Raw genomic sequence first — 20035 nt, 5'->3', positions numbered from 1 at the left:
AAGCAGTGGAAATACAAAATACTCTCTCACCTCTTCCAGAGGCTAGGGTCAAGGTGCCAGGGAGGCAGAGCTTGCTCTGAGGCTCTGGGAAGAACAAGGTTCACGGGTATCTTAGTTTCTGGTGGCTGCTGGCAACTGGCTTCTGGGCTTGAAGCTCTATGACTCCACCTCTGCCTCTTGTCATATGGGTTTCTTCCCTGTGTGTCTCCGAGTATCTCAGTGTTCTCCCCTCTTCTTTCTTTTTTTTCCCCCTCTTCTTGTAAGAACACAAGTAATACTAGATTTAGGACCCACCCTAATCTGGTATGGCCTCAATTCACTACATCTGCAAAGATCTTACTTCCTATATAGTACATCACTTTTTTTTTTGGCACTGGGGATTGAACTCAGGACCTTGTGCTTGCGAGGCAGGCAGCAGCACCACTGAGCTAAATCCCCGGCCCAGTACATTACTTTTTGATTGGCTGGAAGGATAAAAACTTGAGGGGTGGGGTCATTATTAAATGAGTCTATACCCTTTTCTAGTATACCTTCTCCCTTTTTTCCCTCTGCTTATCTTCTTTCTACATCTCTAATTAGAAGGTAAGCAATGAGCTGTCGCCTTCTTACATGCTCTTGATGACCTTTTATAAATCATCTTTTGTTAATTTCTCAGCAATCGTGAATTATAAGATCATCAATAACTCATGAAAATACATTATTTATTTTAAACATGCTTATTAGTCAAGCTTCATATATTTTCTTAGCCTTTTCACTTGTCTTAATTATCCTGCTCATTTTGGGCTTACTTGAACTTCAAAGGTCAGTCAATGTATTTTTCATAACTTTAAATGAATTTTCTGGTTTCATTTTCAGTAAGGTTTTTGAAGATGGGAAATATCTCTATCAACCTATTATGTGTCCCCACCTCACCTCCAAGGAAAAGGAGATCCAAAAATCATTAAACCCTGATCAATCACTCCATCTACTGTCTGAAAAATAAAATAAAATAAAAAATAAAATAAAAAATAAAATGGTGTGAAAATGTAGCTCAGTATGAAGACCCTGGGTTTAATTCCCAGTAACATACAGGTGTGTGGGGGAGGTATGTAGAGAATGGAAATGTAACTTCCAATATGCCTGAAAGGGGAGACAAAAACATTTTCCTCTCCCACATGCTTATGAGGAGTGTCATTTCTATCTGCAAAATATACCTCAAATTTCTCCTTCTGTCTCCATCTCTGTCACTTCTACCTCAGGCTGAACCCTTTTCCTCTGACATGTGAACTACTACAATTCAGGCCTTGGGTACTGTAAGAGTTTAGATCTAAAATGATCCTCAAGGCTTCAGGTGTTTGGAAGGGGATTGGAATATGGAGATATATGGGTGACTTGCTATTGCAAGGTGGGGTCTGATTGGAAGAGGTAGGTCCTGGCGGTATGATCTAGAAGGGTGTATCTCCCTCCCCAGCTCCTCCTTTTCTTCTCTCTTGCTTCCTATCTGCCATGAGATGAGCAGTTTTCTTCTGGCCAGGCCGTTCTATCATGCCTCCAACCATGCAAAGACTGAAATTTCTAAAACAGAGCCAAAAGAAACATCTCATTTAATTAGGGGCATCATTGGTGGGTAACAGACACTCCTATCCACACTTTTCTAATGAAAATATGTACTTTAGCATAATGGTAGCCAGCTGTGCATCTCAGTAGCTGTGCTGGGGGAATACAGGAAGCAATCTTTGTGTTCACCCACTTTGTAGATGAATGGCAAGGTGTATGCATGTTTTTCAAAGTAACAACAGGTGAATTTTACCCATGTTATGCACTGTGTTACATTTTGGTATATTTATATTTTGTTGTATTAAATGTTTTGATTCTTCTTGTAGAATTAGCCTAATCCAGTACAATGTCGCATGATAATCCACTTTTACAACTTTGGGAGGAGGTTGAAAGTGAGCCATTAGGCAATTCGATTCAGCTAGCAATGATTACTTGGATCATGTAAGCCAAAGAAGTTGTGACAGTGAGATGGAGCAAGATATGGCAAAGATGTACAGGATGAAGATCTTGATTCAGATGAGGAGGAAAATAGTAATGTAAATAAATATTTAACTAGTCAAAATCCTACAAAATGGTCATGCATACCTGAACGATCCAATGTTAGAATTAGGTCAGAAAATGTTATTAGGTTCTTACCAGGGGTGAAACCTATTGGACAGAATACCAACAGTGTGATTCAATGTTGGAAATTGTCTGTAATGGGTGATAGGCTACAAGATATTTTGAAATATATTAATTCTGAAATACAAGTAAAACATTCTATATGTATCAAGAGTACCCAAACATATATTTATCATGACCTCACTATCTGAACTAAAAGCCTTCACAGAAGGATTTTATCATTCTAATCGTCAGAATCTAGAGGATTTATGGAGAAGTAAGAGAAGTGACATTGAGATTTTTAGAACACTACTGACATTCAAGAGATGTGGTTTCCTTCAGAACTGCCTACATTTTTTTTTTTTGGTATTGGGGATCGAACTCGGGTGCCTGCGCTTGCGCAGCAGGCGGCGAAACCACTGAGCTAAATCCCTGACCCTAAAATTGCCTACATTTTCACAAAAAGACCCATCAAGAGAGAAAAAAATCCAATAATATCGCCGCTGTTCATTCATTTTTTGAAAGCTTTGCTTCGCACTGTCAAGCAATGAATATACTGCCCAAATACATGACAAGTCATGAACAACTTGCATCATTTTGTGGTAGCTGAAGCTTTCGGCAATATATACCAAATAAACTTTTCAAGTACTGTTAAGAGCTAAGTTAGCTAGAAGTTAGAAATATTATAGGTAGTCAGACAGGGCTGGGCCCTCAAAGAAGTCTGTGCAGAAGACAACTGTGGCTGGAAGTGCATTCACTGAGGGCCAAGCTTTAAGATAAAAAGAACTGACTACACCCACACACTTCTAGTGATGAACAGCAGTAATTAATATTCTAAAGAGGCATCAATCTCCTGGGTGGGGGACCAAGACCTTAACCCATCCCCTCTAGGAAAGGTCCCTGACCCATTCCTTCCAGGAAAATCCTCCTTTGTTCATGTATGCTTGTTATGTGACTTGCTTCCCCATCTGATACCCATTTAATCAATATTATCTAAGCAACTATACTTGTAATCTTATTGGTTGACTGTAGTTTTGTCCTACCTTGTACCTACCTTGTGATTTTCCACTGGATTAGTATTACTTAAATGACTATACTTATAATCTTATTAGTTGACTATAGTTTGTTCCACTTCATCTTATACCTGCCTTATCTTGTGGCTTTCTTTGTTCTATAAAACTCCCTTGAGAAGTATGGTCTGTAGGCAACCCTTTCTGGGTCCCCTTGTCTCTTTTAGACAGAAAGTATATATTTTTTTTTCTTTTCTTTTTTATACCAGGGATTGAACTCGGGACCTTGTGCTTGCCAGGTAGGTGGCTGCACCACTGAGCTAAATCCCCAGGGAAGTTATGTTTATCGCAATAAATTCCTCCCACTCTTAACCTCCACTGTTCCTGGAATTCATTCTTTGATTTTAGAGAACATGAACTTAGCATGTCAGATATCTAGAAGGTTGGGAGTTATATTTCCCTTATATTTGGAGGTCCATATCTCATACAGCTTATATCATTTGGAGGTCTCTTACTAAGACAATTGGATGGAGGTAGGAGTTTGCTTTTGTTTCATAGATTCTGGATTGTGGGTCACTTAATCAAAATTGTCTTGAATTGTATGCCTTATGTCTTGAATTTCTGTTAACTGCACATGCCATAAATTTTTATGTTTTGTCAATTGCTTAGGCCTTGTCTTTCATGATGCATTGTCTTTTGTTCAAATGATGGTGAATCTAAGTTGAGAACATGGGAAGATATGTCCCATTAAAAGAAAATGACATTTTATATTTTATTCCTGTTTTGTGTATGTTGCATTTTGATGTAGTTGCTGATTTTTTTTTTTTGTACTGGGGATCAAACTTGGGACCTTGCGCTTGCAAGGCAGGTGGCAGAACCACTGAGCCAAATCCCCAGCCCTGCAGTTGGTGAATTTATCAGTGTTCTTTACTTGACCTGTTTGACTTGTCAGACAGCGCTAGGGAAAAAGCAGTGTTAGATAGCCCCCTGGTAGATTTTGATATAAAATTCTGTAAAATGGGTTTTCTTTAAAAAAATCAAATCTAGTTTATATTTAAGAAATATACATGGCTATTAATAAGTCACAGTATGAGTTCTGCCTGAGGGCTCCTGGAAGGTTTAAAAAATTCTAACACACAGGTCAATACCAAATAAATACCAAATAAAATTTTCTTCTCAAAAAAAAAAAAAAATCATGGGACCCTTTCTGCCAGTTAATAAAGGCAATAGGCCAGCAGCTGTTCTAGACTTCGGGACAGGTTTCACTGAGATGCTCTGGCTCAGTCCTTCTCTATAGAGAAAATGTTGAGCCTGTTCTGCCAGTTTCCTTTTTGGTCTGATCCTTTGCTGGTATGGATGCAATCTTAGCCCTTGAGATTCCCTATTCTCACCTTTCCAGGCTGAGACTGACAACTCATGACCAAGTTGTCTCAATAACTCACCATAAGCATGAGAAGACTTCCTTTGCTGAACTTATTTCTGATCTTTCCCTGCCATTTTATATTTTCCTTTTTAAAGGCATGAAGATTAGAGAAAAAAGAATCCTAAACTGTCCCAACCTTTCCCTCCTATCCAACAACTAAGAACCTTTAAGTTGAGCCTGTAGAAAATCAGCATCGCTAATGCCAACGACAGGGATCTTAGATGAGGAACACATACCCCATCTCTGGGTCTGATGAGACATTGAGACTTAGTCCGTCCAAGAGAACACCATAAAAGTGATGTCCTAGGGCCGAGGATTTAGCACAGTGGTTCTGCCACCTGCCTCGCGGAAGTGCAAGGACCCAAGTTCGATCCCTGGTACCAAAAAAAAAAAAAACGAGTGATTTCCATCCTCAGTGTTCTGGGCAAGTCTTCCTTGGAGACTGAACCTGAGACCCAGTGAAAAGAACCAACTTCTGGGTGAGACTAAAAGGAGCTATTTCCTAAGCATGACATTTAAGGGACATTTAGTGATTCTCTTATTTAGTTTAAGAGAATCACTAACATCCTGGCTGGCGCGCGCGCTCACTCTCTCTCTCTCTCTCTCTCCCCTACATCTGGTTTTCATGATTTTTGTGGGTAAGGGAGGGAAATACTTTTGCAAATAAGTTGTACACTTTAAAACTTTTACTGTGAACTTGTCAAATGCTATGTAATAATTTTTTTGGGGGTAGGTTTTAGACATCTTTGGCTTTTATCTGTACCTTTTCTTTCTGCTAGTAAGTGAAAAACTCCCCCTAAGCTTTTCTTCAACTGTTTGGGAGTTAACTTTAGAACTATCTTGTAGTTAGACCCCCTCTCCTTCCAGGAAGTCAGGATGAGGCAGCTTACAACAACCATTTACCTTTCATGGAGAACAGCAATCAGCTAGTGATTTACATTTGTGCTTTATATATGCTAAGAGTAAAAATGGGATTTTAGTCAGCCTTTCTCTTCTTTCACGTGTGCACAAAAACCTGATAAATGTGCCTTTACTAACATGTGAATTGTGGTTGCTGGGTGATGAGTATAAGTTTAACCTGTGGGCTTCAGAGACAGAAATTTTAGATTAGACCTTGAATAAAGTGTAGCCTTGTCCTGCTGCTAAGGAAGGTGCAGGGGGCCACTGGCAGATGTGTCAAAGCCTGGGTGACTGAGGGCACTTGAGGCACCTGAGGACTCAACTCTGTCATTAGTGCAGGTGCATGAGGAGTTTGTTATAATAATAATAAATCAGCATGGACGACCATGCACATACCACATGGCTATGCAAAGTCACACGGCTGTTTTGTCTTACTGTGTCTCAGAGAAAATGGTAACAGCCACTATAAGTGGTATGCTGTAAGATTAAAGTTTGGTTCCTGCTTTGTAATGTCTGCTCCATGGACATTCTTTTCATTGAGAACCTTGCCTGATCAGCTTCCTTTCAGCCTACTGGCCCAAGAGAAGGTTGCTGAGGTGATTATGTAGATAACAGGAATGTCTTAGAGGCTTTTCTGACCTCAGGCCCAGGGCAAGATTTCTCTGAGCCATTTTACCTGACTCTATTTCTAGAGGTGATCTCTCTTTTTTTTTTTTGGTACTGGGGATTGAACTCGGGTCCTTGTGCTTGCGCAGCAGGCGGCGAAACCACTGAGCTAAATCCCCGGCCCGTGGTGATCTCTTTTATAGGCTGAGAAGTGCTCCAACTATTTCCAACTTGCTCTTTGATATTTTTTAACTCTCTTTCAAAGAATTAGAAAATAATGAGTTAGATCTCTTGATATTGGTTTGTTGGCAATGTTTTTTACAGATAGAATCAGTTATAGCTTGAGCTTTTAGAAACATCTGCTAGAATAAGGAATATGAGTTTCTTGGGGAAGACAGGGTCTTGAGCCAGTAACGGTGGCTTAACTTATCCTGACCTATCTTATAGTTTCTCTCCAGAGGTTGGCTCCCACTCTGGAGTAGTCATCTCGGAGATGCTTTGCAGATACAAGAATCAAGTAGAAATTAAAAGGGATGCCAGCTTCTTTTTCTTGTTTCAAATGGGATACTCAATGTCAAAATTTCCTACTCCTTTGGAATGTATTCTTTTTTTGTTTTATGTACCAGGGATCGAATTCAAGACCTTGCACTTTCGAGGCAGGCGGTGGAACCACTGAGCTAAATCCTGGCCCTGGAATGTATTCTTAAGCACTGGAAAATGTTTGACCCTCACATGTTGAAAAAGAGCCATTTTGGGCTGAGGATTTAGCTCAGTGGTTTCGCTGCCTGCTGCACAAGTGCAAGGACCCAAGTTCGATGCCCAGAACTAAGGAAAAAAAAACAAAAAAAGGAGCCATTTAATATTTTTCTGGCTTTTGCTCCAGATAGTTCACTTGATACTTTAGTCAAAACTGGCTTCTAAGTATTTTATAATCAAGATCTGGAAGAAGCCAAGGGAAGAAAACAGAGACCAAAAGGATGAGGCTGCTTTAATCACAGCCTTAAAGGAACAATGCTATGTTTGGTTTGGGGGGCCCGAAGAGAGCTCAACAGCTACTAATCTCACCTGCACTGCTGTGGAGCCAGGCCACCTTAAGAGGGACTGCCACAGAATTCCTGTAAGTCATGCCCCAACTGCCAAGGTGGCCAGCGGGAGTCAGACTGCACTGAGGTGGGTGCCCCAGAGCACAGACCCATCTTACCAGACAGTGCAGCAAGACTGAAGGGCCCCAGGGCACTCTCTGTGCCCTCCCTCTGGCTGGACAGTCGTCTCCATGGAGAAGCCCCAGGTAATGATGACTACAGGGATAAACAAACCACCTATTGCTGGACACTGGTGCATGTCTCTTGGTCCTTCTTTTGAACCCTGGCCTTCCTTCCAGATGGCATACCTCAGTGAAAGTAGCCACTATTGAGAGGAGGTAACTATTTCTCAAAACTTTTGGGCTATAACTGGGACAGTTTTCTTTTTACACATTCCTCTTAATTATGCCTAAATGTCCAGTTCCTCTCCTGGGGAGAGATATTTTATCTTGTTTAAACACTGTAGTTTTTCCCAAGTCACAGTCTTACAATATGTAGATGACATATTGTTATGTGCCCCCTCAGAAGAGCTTTCTAGCTAAGGCACCTGTGCTCTGCTAAATTTTTTGGCAGACAGGAATTATAAGATTTCTAGATCTAGGCACAACTTTGCAGCCTTGAGGTAAAATATTTGGGCCATATCATATCCAAGGGGACCTAAAAGCTGGGGGAAGAAAGAATTAAACCAATTCTTTCCTTCCCACAGCCCAGACTCTAAAACAGCTAAGGGGATTCCTAGGAATTATAGGCTTTTGTCGCCTTTAGATAGCAAGATACAGTAAAATTCCACAACCTCTCTATTAGCTTACAAAAGAAGCCCAAAAGGCAGATATCCATATTTTAACCTTTGAATCTAGCAGGTTGGGAGCTATAATATTTTCCTTATATTATTTGCAGGTCCATCTATCATATGCCCTATTGACAAGTATGGTGTAAAAATATATCCTCTGGTAGGTGAAGTCATTTTATACCTTGAAGTTAGAAATTTATCCTGGAACTCTGCCAGTAGGCTTTTATTCCTGCAGTAATAAACTATCTGATGTTGTAAACAGACTTGTTCCATCTATTTAAAAAGTAACCTAATTGTCACAATTGACAATTGGTTCACTAGTAACCAACTGATGTTATATCTGCTAAAAGAATACCAGGTGACCAGCACTGGAACTATTCCCAAGAACAAAGTGGAGATTACCCTCCAAAATGTTGCAAGTTCTCAAGAGAGGAATGTATAGTACAATCTCTGCATTTCAGAAAGATCTAACATTGGCCTCCTATACGGCAAAAAAAAATAAAGTAGTAATGACACTCTCATAATGTTACACCAGGTTGATAAGATTGCTAGTGAAGCCCGGTGTGGTGGTGCATGCCTGTAATCTCAGCACTTGGGAAGCTGAGGCAGGAGGATCCTGTGAGTTCAAGGTCAGGATGTGCTACATAGTGAGTTCAAGGCTAGCCTGGATTACATAGCAAGACCCTGTCTCAAAACAAAACAAAACAAAACAAAACAAAACAAAATGGATAGTGAATCCTCAACACAAACGAAGGTAGAAATAGTCACATTCTACAACACAAAAAAAAGGCAGAGTAGATGTTGTTGAGTTATACAGCAACTATGATGTCACTAGAAACACAAAGCACTGGCCAATAGTTATGTTTTATTCAATCTTAAACAGTCAGGCATAGTTTCATAATCTACAAAGAAAATAACAAGCATAAAATATCACAAAATTTTCTTAGAGGAGTGGGACTGGAATTGATATATGATCAATTATAACAGAGGAAGAACAATCTGTACCTACTCAGAGAACTTGGCAAAAGAATTGTGAAGCATACTGGTGAAGAGACAGGTGAAACATCACATGAACTTCAAAGAGGAAGACCAGCAAAAAGTCAAGTATTACCTATCAATCAACAAAGGGAAACAAAACACATGTGCTATTGATTTGGAGTGTACCATGTATGGATGATACAGAACCTCCAAGTAATCCAAATAATGTAAGGGAAATACTCTAATTCTCAACCTGCTAGATGTGCGAACATGCTGAGTTTGTGTTCTCTAAAATCAAAGAATGAATTTTAGGAACAACAGAGGCTAGGAAGAACTCATTGAAAGACAGCTTCTAAGAGATAGAAGAGGGGCTGGAAAGTGAGTTCCCCACCAACCTTGCTTCTCCAGGGTGTTTTTTTGAGTAAAGCTATGAGGTGAGGTGGGTTCAAGGTGGGACAAAAGTATAGTCAACTAAAAAGATGAAAAGTATAGTTGCTCAGGTAATATTGATCCAATGGGAAATAACAATGTGGGTATGAGGTGGGACAAAACTATGGTCAGCCAATAAGATTACAGAAAGTATAGTCACTTAGGTAATACTGATTAAATGGAGAAGCAAGTCACATAGCAAGTATACATGGGATGAACAAGGATTTCCCAGAAGTAATGGGCTAGGAAGGTTCTGGTCCCTACCCAAGGTGACTGATGTATTTAGAACATCAGTTCCTCTGTTCCTCCTGAGGGGAAGCATGTGGGTGTCCTTGTTCCTCTCCTGAAGGCTGGCCTTCAGTGAATGCGCCTCAGACACAGTTGTCTTCGGTGCCGAGGGCCTGGCCCTGCCTAACTGCCTATAGTGTTTTCTAACTAGCTTAGCTGTCTACAGTACTATCAAGAGTAAGCAGTACTTGTATATGGAACATGCTGTTTTCATGTGTGAAAACTGCCTTAGGTATGATAATTAAAGTAATGATTTTTTTTGTGGGAGGTTTTGTATTTTCATTGTAGTTCACATAGGAATTTTTTTCTATTATTTTTTAGATTTTGTAAGTAAACAGTTGATGTAGAAAATGTTGTTTATTCTAAATACTCAGTACATACTTGATATTTTATTGATATTTCATTTTCCTGCTAAGTGCACATTGTATATTCTAGTATGTCTGGTTTTTGCAAATACTATTGCTTTGCCTGGACTAATACTCCTTCTCCCCCTACCACAATGCTACCTTTCCTTTGGGCAGCAGGTGTGCCAACTCTTAAAAGAAGCTGCTCCTGATCCCAAGACCTTGGTGAGGTGCACCCCTTTGTGTTACCAGCAAGGTCTTCCCTCCTACTGCAGCATGATGCAGCTTAACACATCAGTGGCCAGTTTCTTTGTCTTCCCCACTGTAAGCTACTAGAGTCAGGATTGTTTCATTCACAGCTGAATCCCTAGTATGTAAGACAGTACATGCTATACAGCTATCCAATGACTAACAATGTAAGCACTGCATCTTACAGCCACCTTCAGATCTTCCCACAATGATTAGGAAAATAGGTTTATCAACTTTACAGATGATAAAAAGTGGGAAGGATAACAGAATCAAAATGCAAAAAAGCTAATGTTCCAAAGGACAGGCTGAAAGTAGTAAGATAAATTCTAGAGAGAAATTTCAAGTTCTCCATTTAGGTTCACACTATAAAGTGTGTGTCAAAGTGTGTCCTCAGCTAATGTTGGAGAAATACAGTTAAAAACAAAATCTCTATGCAATCCAGAAAACCTTTATACAAAGAAGAGAAAGAAATGTTTTTTATTTTGCTTTGACTGAATAAGCATTAAATCGGAATGTTTTGCACATTATAGGCAAAACACTATTGCAATTACAAGACGAACTCTACTTTGATACAGCTAAGCAGATGCAACTCATTACATACATGTATGATGTAAATAGTTCTCCAGTAAGAGGATTGGACAGCACCATTTGTCAGAGTTCATACTAAATTCACCTGGTAATTTTGGTGATCATCTGTGTTAACTGTTTAAAGGAAAAATAAATTTATCCTATCTTTATGACAGGAGGTAGGTTTGCAATTTGGAACCAGGTGTCTGCTGATGTTAGGTTTTTATCTTTCCAGGAAACTGGAAGATATGGGTGTTGTCTTCCTTGGGAAAATGTTCAAGGGTTGTAAAACTAGTGAGAGGCTAGCTTAGCTTTTTAGAAAGATTTATATGCATTTCAAAGAGGCACATAAAGGCAAGTATTTTCTAAAGTAAATGTTCAACGAAAATATGCGGGGGTATTTTTCTCTTTTCTTTGCACCTGGGAGAATGAAAGTTTCCTTATTCATAATTTTGTTTATCCTTACACAGTATCAGCATCATTTAGGAATTTTATGCAAATAATGAGATTCTAGCCCAGCTTTACTCAGCCTGAAAACTGAGTCCAGAAATTCTGAAACAGTTAGGAACCACCTAACTGATGGGGCAGAGGCTGGGACGGCAAAACACAATCCTGTGTGCTGTAAACTACTACCCTTTGAGGCATGGCATGTTTCAACAGACCAATTATGAGATGCTGACAAAACCACAAAAGCAAAATGTTTGCATGAAATGAGAAATTGTTATCCATCGCCCTGCTCCTCCCCCCAAAAAACCCAGTGTAAATAAGCTTCACTTGCTCTTAGTCAACTTAAAATTCCTAATTTGGGGTAAAATGGTAGGGTAATAATTATTAGTTTCTCAGTAGCTTTGCTCCAGATAACACCCTGATGTGTGGGTTTTAACAACAGTTGCCTGCGTTACTTCCCAGGGACCTGAAGGCCACTTCTGCTGAAAATACTGACTCTTCACTTGGGCCTGCAGATGTTCAATGGGTGAATAAAATGGGATAAAAGGCTTGGCATCTGTCCTCATTTTGTGTCTTTCTGCTTTGCTGTCTTAATCCATGAGTCTGATTCTAATCAGCTCCGCATGTAGACATGCTGAACATTAAAGAAGTGTTTTATCCAAGATGATACAGGGCTAGCTTGACCTACTGCCCACTGGAGTTGGTGTTTCTCATGCCCAGCCTTGTGCTTTTTCAGCAGCTCAAACACTAAAGTCCTATTATAACAAGAGGTCATTTATGCAAGATGATGACTCAAGCTGGGAGAGTATCAGTTAGCAGTTCCTGAGCAGCCCAGGAGACCACTTGTCGGCATGCCAAGAATAAGGGTGGGATACTTTGCACAGGATGATTTTCCAGATACAGGAAAACTCAAGAGCTTCTGAGATGAGTTGAACTTTACTAGCCAGTCGTCTAAGTCCACACAAAAAGAAACATCTTTTGGAACCTACTTCTAACCAATGAAAATTACTGGAATTTAGCTCATCCCAGAAAAAGAGTAAAAACCTGTTGCCCTCTGTTCTGAAAACAGCAGCTTGTTCACTCTGGACTGTTTACTCCCATAAGCAAAGCCACAGTTTGGCTTTAGACCCTCCCCAGCAATAAAGCTTTGCCTGTGCAGGACCATGTACACTTGCAATATTTAGCCCATCTCATTTTTACCATGTCCGGGTCAAAACATTGTCTGGTATCAATCTGAGTTTTTAAGTCCTCAGGAGATGCTAACGCTGCTGAAAGTTTGTGAATCACTAGAGAGGACTGTTGATAGCAGGCTATGTGCAGAGCATCTGGGGAAGGTATAACCATTACTGAATGGTTACTAAATGAACTACTACAGTTTTAAAAGCCATCAGAGGGAGCTGTATGTGGAAAATGTCTATAGAGATGGGAATAATTATGAATTTTTAGGAGTTGTATTCCTAGTGAGAATAGGTTTGGAAGTAGGAGCTTGCTGAAGCTGAAATCCAACAAGTTCTTAAAAAAAAAATCAACTTACTACAGATATAGCCCCATGAAAAATATCTGACTTCTTCAGGGGGTTTGAGAAGCAGAGTCACTAAAGGCTATCACAATGACAATAACTAAAGATATATTAAGGATTACACATTAAGAGCTGAAAAGATCAGATACCAAGCGCTTCAGGCTGAACAAGAGAAATTAGTAAATGAGGCAAGGTGCTAGCAGACCCCTTGGCCTTAAAGGCATCGGCATGGAGATGGTTCCACAGAGGACTTAAAAAATGAGCAACTGCTTAGAAACTGTGATGACCTATTTTCAGTTATAATAATCTGATGTAGAGGCCACTGACTAGTGACTTTCTCTTGTTCCTTCTATCCCCGTAATTCCGTCTGTAAGCAAGCTTTGTGTACTTTTTTTTTCACTAGTTCAAGAAATCCTTTACAAAGCAAAGAAAAAAAGAGGTATAGAAAATCAAGTGTTATTTTGTTATTTTTTCCAAGCTGTACTTGATTAAATGTTGATGCTGATCTTTCAACAGAAAGTCTTTGCATTCTATTAAATATGTGCTCTTGCGAAGCTTACAGGCTATGTTTTATCTGGGGCATGTGTGTGCTGGTATCCTATAGGTTTTTTTTTTTTTTTTACTGTGGGGGAAAAACATCGGTTTGAAATAATCACTGAATAGAACCAAGATTCAGTATATTTAGTTACAATATATGCTGTAAAGATGTGGTACATGCAAGGTCATGTTATGGGTCTAGACTCCTCGGGAATTTTGTAATGCTAACTAGCTATAAAATAACTACTATAATACCTTTAATCAGATCTTGGAAAAACACAGCCTTCCCTCTATAATCCTTAGGTATATAAACTATCCATAAAGGAGGTAATGAGCAGTTTAACTTAACATGAAGATTCCTAACTAGGAATTTAAGAAGGCATTTCAGTGAGACTATACTGATCATCAAGTGACAAACCCATGAACTGTTTTAGGAGAAGCAGTTACACAGATTTTTCTCCCTAGAGCTTTTCAACAAGCCTGTGCTTAAGAAGAGGGCATAGGGCCAGGGATTTAGCTCAGTGGTTCCTCCGCCGGCCCGGCAAGTGCAAGGTCCCAAGTTCAATCCCCAGTACGGAAAAAAAAAAAGGAGAGGGCATAAATCTTTTATTATCTTCTTGCCCCATAAAAGAGATGCGCAAAATTTTGAACCAAACTTTAATGATCAAATAATATCTCTAGTGAAGAGGAAACTGCAGTTCTAAAATGTAGTGATTTACCTAAAGACAGGAAGCTAATCTTCTTCTATTTAGTATAAGGAAATAAAGCAAAGGGCACACTGTTCAGACTACATCATCTTCACTAGTGTTATTTTTTTCGCCAAGAATTACACGCAATTTTAAATACATCATCTTCGCAGCAAATACCAGCACTGCTCAAGCTGGGTTTTCTGCATAGTTTTCTAAGCTGCGAATTACTTTTTAAAGTGTGGGGTTAAAAGTAAAAACAGCCATATAATAAGAACAAAATGTACTTTTTTTTTTTGATACCGGGGATAGAACTCTCGACCTTGTGCTTGCAAGGCAGGAGCAGCGCCAACTGAGCTAAATCCCCGGCCCAAAAGTGCATTCTTTGCACACAAAAGCATTATTTAACTAGACATCAGAATATGCACTTGAGCTTTTTCCCTCCTCTAGAACATAATGGTGTTTTGCAGACATCTGTCCTGTCTTAATCATCTTTGTTTCTACTGCAACACTTTCTATGGTAGCAAGCCTATGCTACTGTAGGATACAGAAAAAGATTAAAAATACTCTCTGCAAGCAACAAGCAGTGCCTGTACAATCTGCGTAACGGTCATGTAATAACGCGTGTACAACTAAGTACTTCCAGGAAGAAAAAATGTTAAAACTTGGCTGCCAGGCACACTATCCCTAGAAACTGCCTCCAGGCCTGAGTTACTCCAAGACGGTGTGAGACACAATCAGAACATTCTTAGGTTGGGTCTGGTTTTCAGAGCTGCCAGAAGCAGTATCAGAGAGGCCGTGAGTCTGGGGAATCTATTCACCTTGGTCCAGGTCCCCAGGCTGGAGCTGGGTTCTCAGCAATGCACAGGCACTGGCGTGAGCAGACGGCCAAGCTCGGCTCAAGCGAGGCTCGGGGACGGTAACTTGGGGCTGGAGAGCTCTGTGCGAAACGAGGCCAGGCAGGCCGGGCTCGAGGGGCGCGCAGCGGCCGCCAGGACCCGCCGGTCGCGGCCGGAGGTTTCCTACCGTTGGCCGCCACAGGCCTGCTTCCTCGGCGCCCACCTGCTGATTAAAAACGCCACCTTCAGAGTGTCGCTCGAGAACCTGGCCCTGAGGAAGCTTGTGGAAGAGGTCTCTTGGCTCAAAAGGTCGGGAAGCCAGCAGGTCGGCTTTCTTCCGCCCCGCCGCGGCGCCGGGGGAAGGAGCTCGCCATTCTTCCTGCGCCGGCACCGCTGCGGGTCGGGAGGGCCTGCCGTCTCCGCGGCTCCGTCGCGCCGGAAGTGCGTCACCCCGGGGGGGAGGTCGAGTCCGGGCGACGCGCAGGCCGCACTACGCGAGCCCGGGCCAGGTCTAGGCTCCAGCGCGAGGGAGCTGGGGCGCAGCGATTAAGGACCAGGGCAGCCGAGTCAAGAGAGATGAGACAGATTCGAGAGAGTCGGCGGCCAGAGGGGCGAGTCCTTTGTAGCGAGGGCCGCGCTCGGCGGAGGACGCTGACCTCGTGGCAGCGTGCGTCACTTCCCGTGGGCTTCCCCCCCCCCGGGGGGGGGCGGTGTTTAAAGGGACAGCGCCCGCTGCGCGCCTCACCCTGTGCCCTGGTTTTCCGTGCGATGGCCGACCCTCCCAAGGTCTTACAGCTGCTAAGAGGCAATTCCAGTGAAGCCTTCCATGCCTGTGGAACAGACTGTCCTAGAGGTTCCCACCGTGACAGGACGCTGCTCCTCGGAGCTAGGGCGCCTTAGGCCTTCTCACGGAGTCTTCCGATCCCGTGAAGCCAGTGCTGTTCTTCTGAGACAAAACGGCAGCTCAGAGAGTAGACATTTTTCTCTGCAAAGCCGGTGGAGCACAGGGGAGAGAGCTTCTGAGGGCCACGTCTTTGAAGATGAACTTCCACCTGCTGGTGGGCAGGGTGGGTAGATAGAGAAGTCCCGGCCAGATGGATACCTTCCATGTTTAAGCGAGGGAAAGGAACGTGTGTTAGTCAGCCTCTCCTTGCTGTGTGTGACCAAACGCCTGCCGCGTGCTAGGAGGAGGTTCGTTTTGGGCCATGGTTTCGGACGTTTCAGCCCCTGATTACCTGGCTCCTTTTCTTCTTGGCAGGTGGTGAGAAGAGGATGGCAGGGAGCGAGGGATGGAGCAAAGCCGCTTTTCTGATGGAACGGCAGGCCATCAATTGGGTTAGAACAGTCCCCAAAGTATAATGCTAACCTAGGTGTATTTTGATATCACCTAAACTACATGTACCTCGAGGGAAAAAAAGCCATACTTCAAAAAGCAAGCATTCCTCTGGAGGCTGCATGCGGAGCCTAAGACTGCATTCAGATCTTGGGCTTAATCTGCAGAACACGTAGCCCTTCCCATTCTCTGATAGCTGGAAATTATTGTCTTTGCTGAGGGAAAGGATGACATCATGTATTTCATTCTTTTTTTTGAAAGCCATTCGCTAGATTACTATAATTTATGGACTTTATTTGGAACTATAGGTAGTAAGTATCTAAATATCATTTGAAGTTTAAAACCCAGGATGAACTTTTGCTTTGTCCTCGGTATGGAATATAAAATTATGAACCCACATGTAAGTCTGAACAAACATACTTGTAACACTCAGGGTGTGATTACTATCAACAATGGCCACACAAGTCATAACAACCATCTTAATTTCCTGGCTAAGTCACTTTTATTAAGTCGTAGAGCCTAGAATTAAATTTGAATTTGACTTTAAAAGGTATTTCTTTAAATTTTACCAATATTTTCCACACTTCAGTCCATATGAATAGCATCTCCTAATTTTAACCTGCAAATGTTGCATTAAAATTAATAAAATAAATGAGTGTATGCATGTTATGGTTTGTGTTTAGATGTCCCCCCAAACCCTCATGCAGATGAGTAGGACTTTCTTTTTCAGAGGTAGTTGAGTCTGGAATGTGTGATGCAGGAGTTAAGGGCCTGTGATTACTAAACCACTGCACGTGAGTGGTTAGTTGGGCACTGCCCTAATCCCGGTAGTCTGAATAAGATAAAAGGGGCAGAAAGGTGCTGTTAAACTCTCTTGTTGCCTTTGCTACCTTGTACGGCCGTGGTGTTTCTCTGTGATGCCTGTTTGCCATCCCTGCCTTGGAGCCTGCTGATTATGGACTGAAACCTCTATGAACTATAAGCCAATTAAACCCCTTCCCCTCTAACTTTGGGTGTTGGGTATTTTGTCTCAGCAACAAGAGAAAAGTAACTAACACAATGCATTAATATATTTAATGCCCTTAGCACAGTGCCTAGCAAATGGTAAATGTTCAATAAATGTCAGCTATTATTATTTAAAATCTTTTCTTTAAATCAACTTTCTCTATTTTAGTGTTGTCTGAAGTAAAACTATGACGTGTAGCCTATTTATTTCAATACAAATGAGAGCACTCACTTATTAAAATGTTTAAAAATCTTTAAATGTTTAAAAAATTTTATACTATCAATATTACTGCATTGATAAAATATAACATTTAACAGCACTCAGTAAACTTTTTCTAAATAATAGTTAATAGCTAAATGATCTACCAAGGTCTGTTCACCTCTTGTCTATATGACTTTGAGCAATTTAACTTGTTCATACCTAACTTCTGTCCCTTAAGTTGAAGGCAGTGATGGCTATTATAATCATTATCTTCTTAGCAATGGAGATCCATTCTGAGAAATATGTTGTTAGGCAATTTCATTGTGCAAACAACACATACTTACATAAACTGTACCCCTAGGCTATGCTGTATACCATCATGTGAGCAGTCTGTCATTACTAAAACATGAAGTACACAAGTATGTTGAGTTTGAAGAAGCTAAAGTATATAAAACTTCTAACAAAATTCCTGGTACACAGGAAGGGCTAAAAAATATTAAGTGATATGATCTTATTTCAAAGTCTAAAAGCAAAAAACCTCCGACATTTCCCATTTGAACTGGAAGCTGATAATCTACACATGTATTATTTTAAAGATCACTTTCTCAGTGCATAATTTAAAAAATTGGAATGAATTTCACATTAAATAAAATTAAGTATTTCAACACGAACAATTTGGTGGCATTCAGAATGCTATGCGTTTTCATCTTTCCAAAAGGAAAACATCTATCAAGGAGTTGAGCTCCATTCCTCTTCACTCAGTATTCACTGGTTTGTGTTCTGTATGTGTGGATTTTCTTTTTCTGTATTTTCCCTGTCAGTAGAATCATACATGTTATGGTTTGGATCTATAATGTTCCCAAAAAGCCTCATGTTTAGAGGTGTGGGTCTGGTCAGAAGGGGCAGATCACTGGGGAGATGACTTTGGAGGGTAGATATTTCTCTCCTTGGTTCCTCTTCTCTCCTCCTCTTTCTCCTCCTTTTCCCTCCTCTCCCTCCCCCTCCCCTGTCCCTCCCTCTCTCTCTCTCTTTCCCTCTCCTGGCTCCAATGAGATGAACCACTTTCCTCTGCCATGCCCTGCCACCATGCTGCCTTGGAGCCAGCTGAGCATGCATGAACTAAGTCCTAAAAGCGTTACACCCAGTGCTTCTCTTTTAAGTTGCCAAATACTTCAGATTAGCACAATAGGAAAGTTAGTGTCTTACTTACTTTCCTCATCACCAGGACACAATATCCAGCACCCACCACTTAAAGGAGGAAAGGATTATTTTGGCTTAGTTTGTAGAGGTTTCAGTCCATAATCAGCTGGCTCCTATGTAGACTAGTGGAAGGACGTGGGCAGAGAGAGGGGGAGAGAGAGAGAGAGAGAGAGAGAGAGAGAGAGAGATTCCAACTTGGTCCCACTTTTTAACAGCCAGTCAGCTTTAATGCCACTACAATACAGTCATCTTCCAAATTTCTTACTTTAAGCTCATGTGGCTTTGGGGGGCATCTAGATATAAACCATACCATTCTGCCCCTGGCCCCCAAGAGGCTCAGGTACATCTCTTTATGTAAACTGTACTTAGTTCATCTCTAAGAGTCACCAAAGTCTTAGTGGTTGGAGCATTGCCGAGCAGTCCAAGTCGTTGAGCCCCTGTAAAACTGAGAAAGCTAAACACTGCCAACATGCAATGGCACAGGGTAAACATTCCCGTTCCAAAAGGAAAAAATGGGATGGAAAGGAATGGGACCAAAGCAGAACTGAAACCCAACTACCGAGCCAGTTTCCACAATGGCGGAACCATTTGAAATTCCTCCTAGCAATGTAAAATTTTCAGATTTCTCCATATCTTCCTCAATACTTTTTATTTTCCTTTAAGAAAAATCCCCTACCCACCCTAGTGGGTATCATGTAGTACTTTATTGTGATTTTTATTTGCATTTCCCTAATGACTACTGATGTTGAGTATGTTTTCATGTATGTGCTTGCTGGTAATTTATGTATTTTTTTGAGAAATGTCTATTTAGATACTTTGACAAGTTTTTAAAAATTGAGTTGTGTTTCTTTTCTTTTTGCGGTACTGGGGATCGAACTTGGGTCCTTGAGCTTGTGAGGCAGGCGGTGGAACCCCTGAGCTAAATCCCCGGCCCTGTATGTTATGTTTTGAATGCTATTGTAAACAAACTTTTCCCCTTAATTTCCTTTTCTCTTTGATTTCTGGTATATAGAAATATAATTGATTTTTGCATGTTGACTTTATAACCTGCAACTTTGCTGATTAAGTATAATAGGTAATTGTGTCTGTGTGCATGTGTGTTCATGTGTGTGCACACATGTATTCTTTGTAATTTTTAATATGCTATCTGCAGAAATACAGATATGCTTTTCGCCTTTATTTTCAGTTCATATGCCTTTTATTTTTCTTGCATAATTGCTCTATGTAGAAATGTATATATACATGAGGAGGGCAAGGAGAGGAAGGATAGTTTTTCAGTTGAGGACTTGCAAGATTAAAATCCACAGGGCAAGTTGGCAGACTGCAGACCCAGATAAAAATTGATGTTGCAGACCTGCGTCCAAAGGCTGAAACTGTGACAAAATTTACGTGTTGCAGTCTGAAAGCAGAACTCTTTCTTCAGGAAACCCCATTTCTGCTCTTGAAGGATTCACGTGATTGTATG

General features: G+C 41.0%; 1 protein-coding gene and 1 long non-coding RNA gene across 9 annotated transcripts in view; one reads left to right on the top strand and one right to left on the bottom strand.

The window, feature by feature from the left end:
- Positions 1–14971, bottom strand: part of LOC106010047 (uncharacterized) — a 41433-nt gene extending 26462 nt beyond the window's left edge. For both annotated transcript variants that reach the window (XR_015444661.1, XR_001184002.3), the window contains exon 1: positions 14813–14971. This is a non-coding gene — a long non-coding RNA (uncharacterized LOC106010047). The remainder of the gene's footprint in view (positions 1–14812) is intronic.
- A 738-nt stretch (positions 14972–15709) lies between these two features.
- Akain1 (A-kinase anchor inhibitor 1) overlaps positions 15710–20035 on the top strand; it is a 65230-nt gene continuing 60904 nt past the window's right edge. For 4 of the 7 annotated variants that reach the window (XR_002397758.2, XR_015444655.1, XM_087194536.1 and 1 more), the window contains exon 1: positions 15885–16021. The gene's annotated coding sequence lies outside the window, so the exon portion shown is untranslated. Of the gene's footprint in view, positions 16022–20035 lie in introns of all 7 variants that reach the window. The other 3 variants (XR_002397759.2, XM_087194542.1, XR_015444654.1) reach the window with 2 other exon arrangements.

The sequence above is a fragment of the Heterocephalus glaber genome, unplaced genomic scaffold, assembly GCF_053883595.1.
Source record: "Heterocephalus glaber isolate CG9 unplaced genomic scaffold, H.glaber_assembly_v1.0 deba00000331, whole genome shotgun sequence".
In the NCBI taxonomy this organism is placed as follows: Eukaryota; Metazoa; Chordata; class Mammalia; order Rodentia; family Bathyergidae; genus Heterocephalus; species Heterocephalus glaber.
The sequence above is the reverse complement of the archived record's forward strand: the minus strand, read 5'-3'. Positions and strand labels throughout refer to the sequence as shown.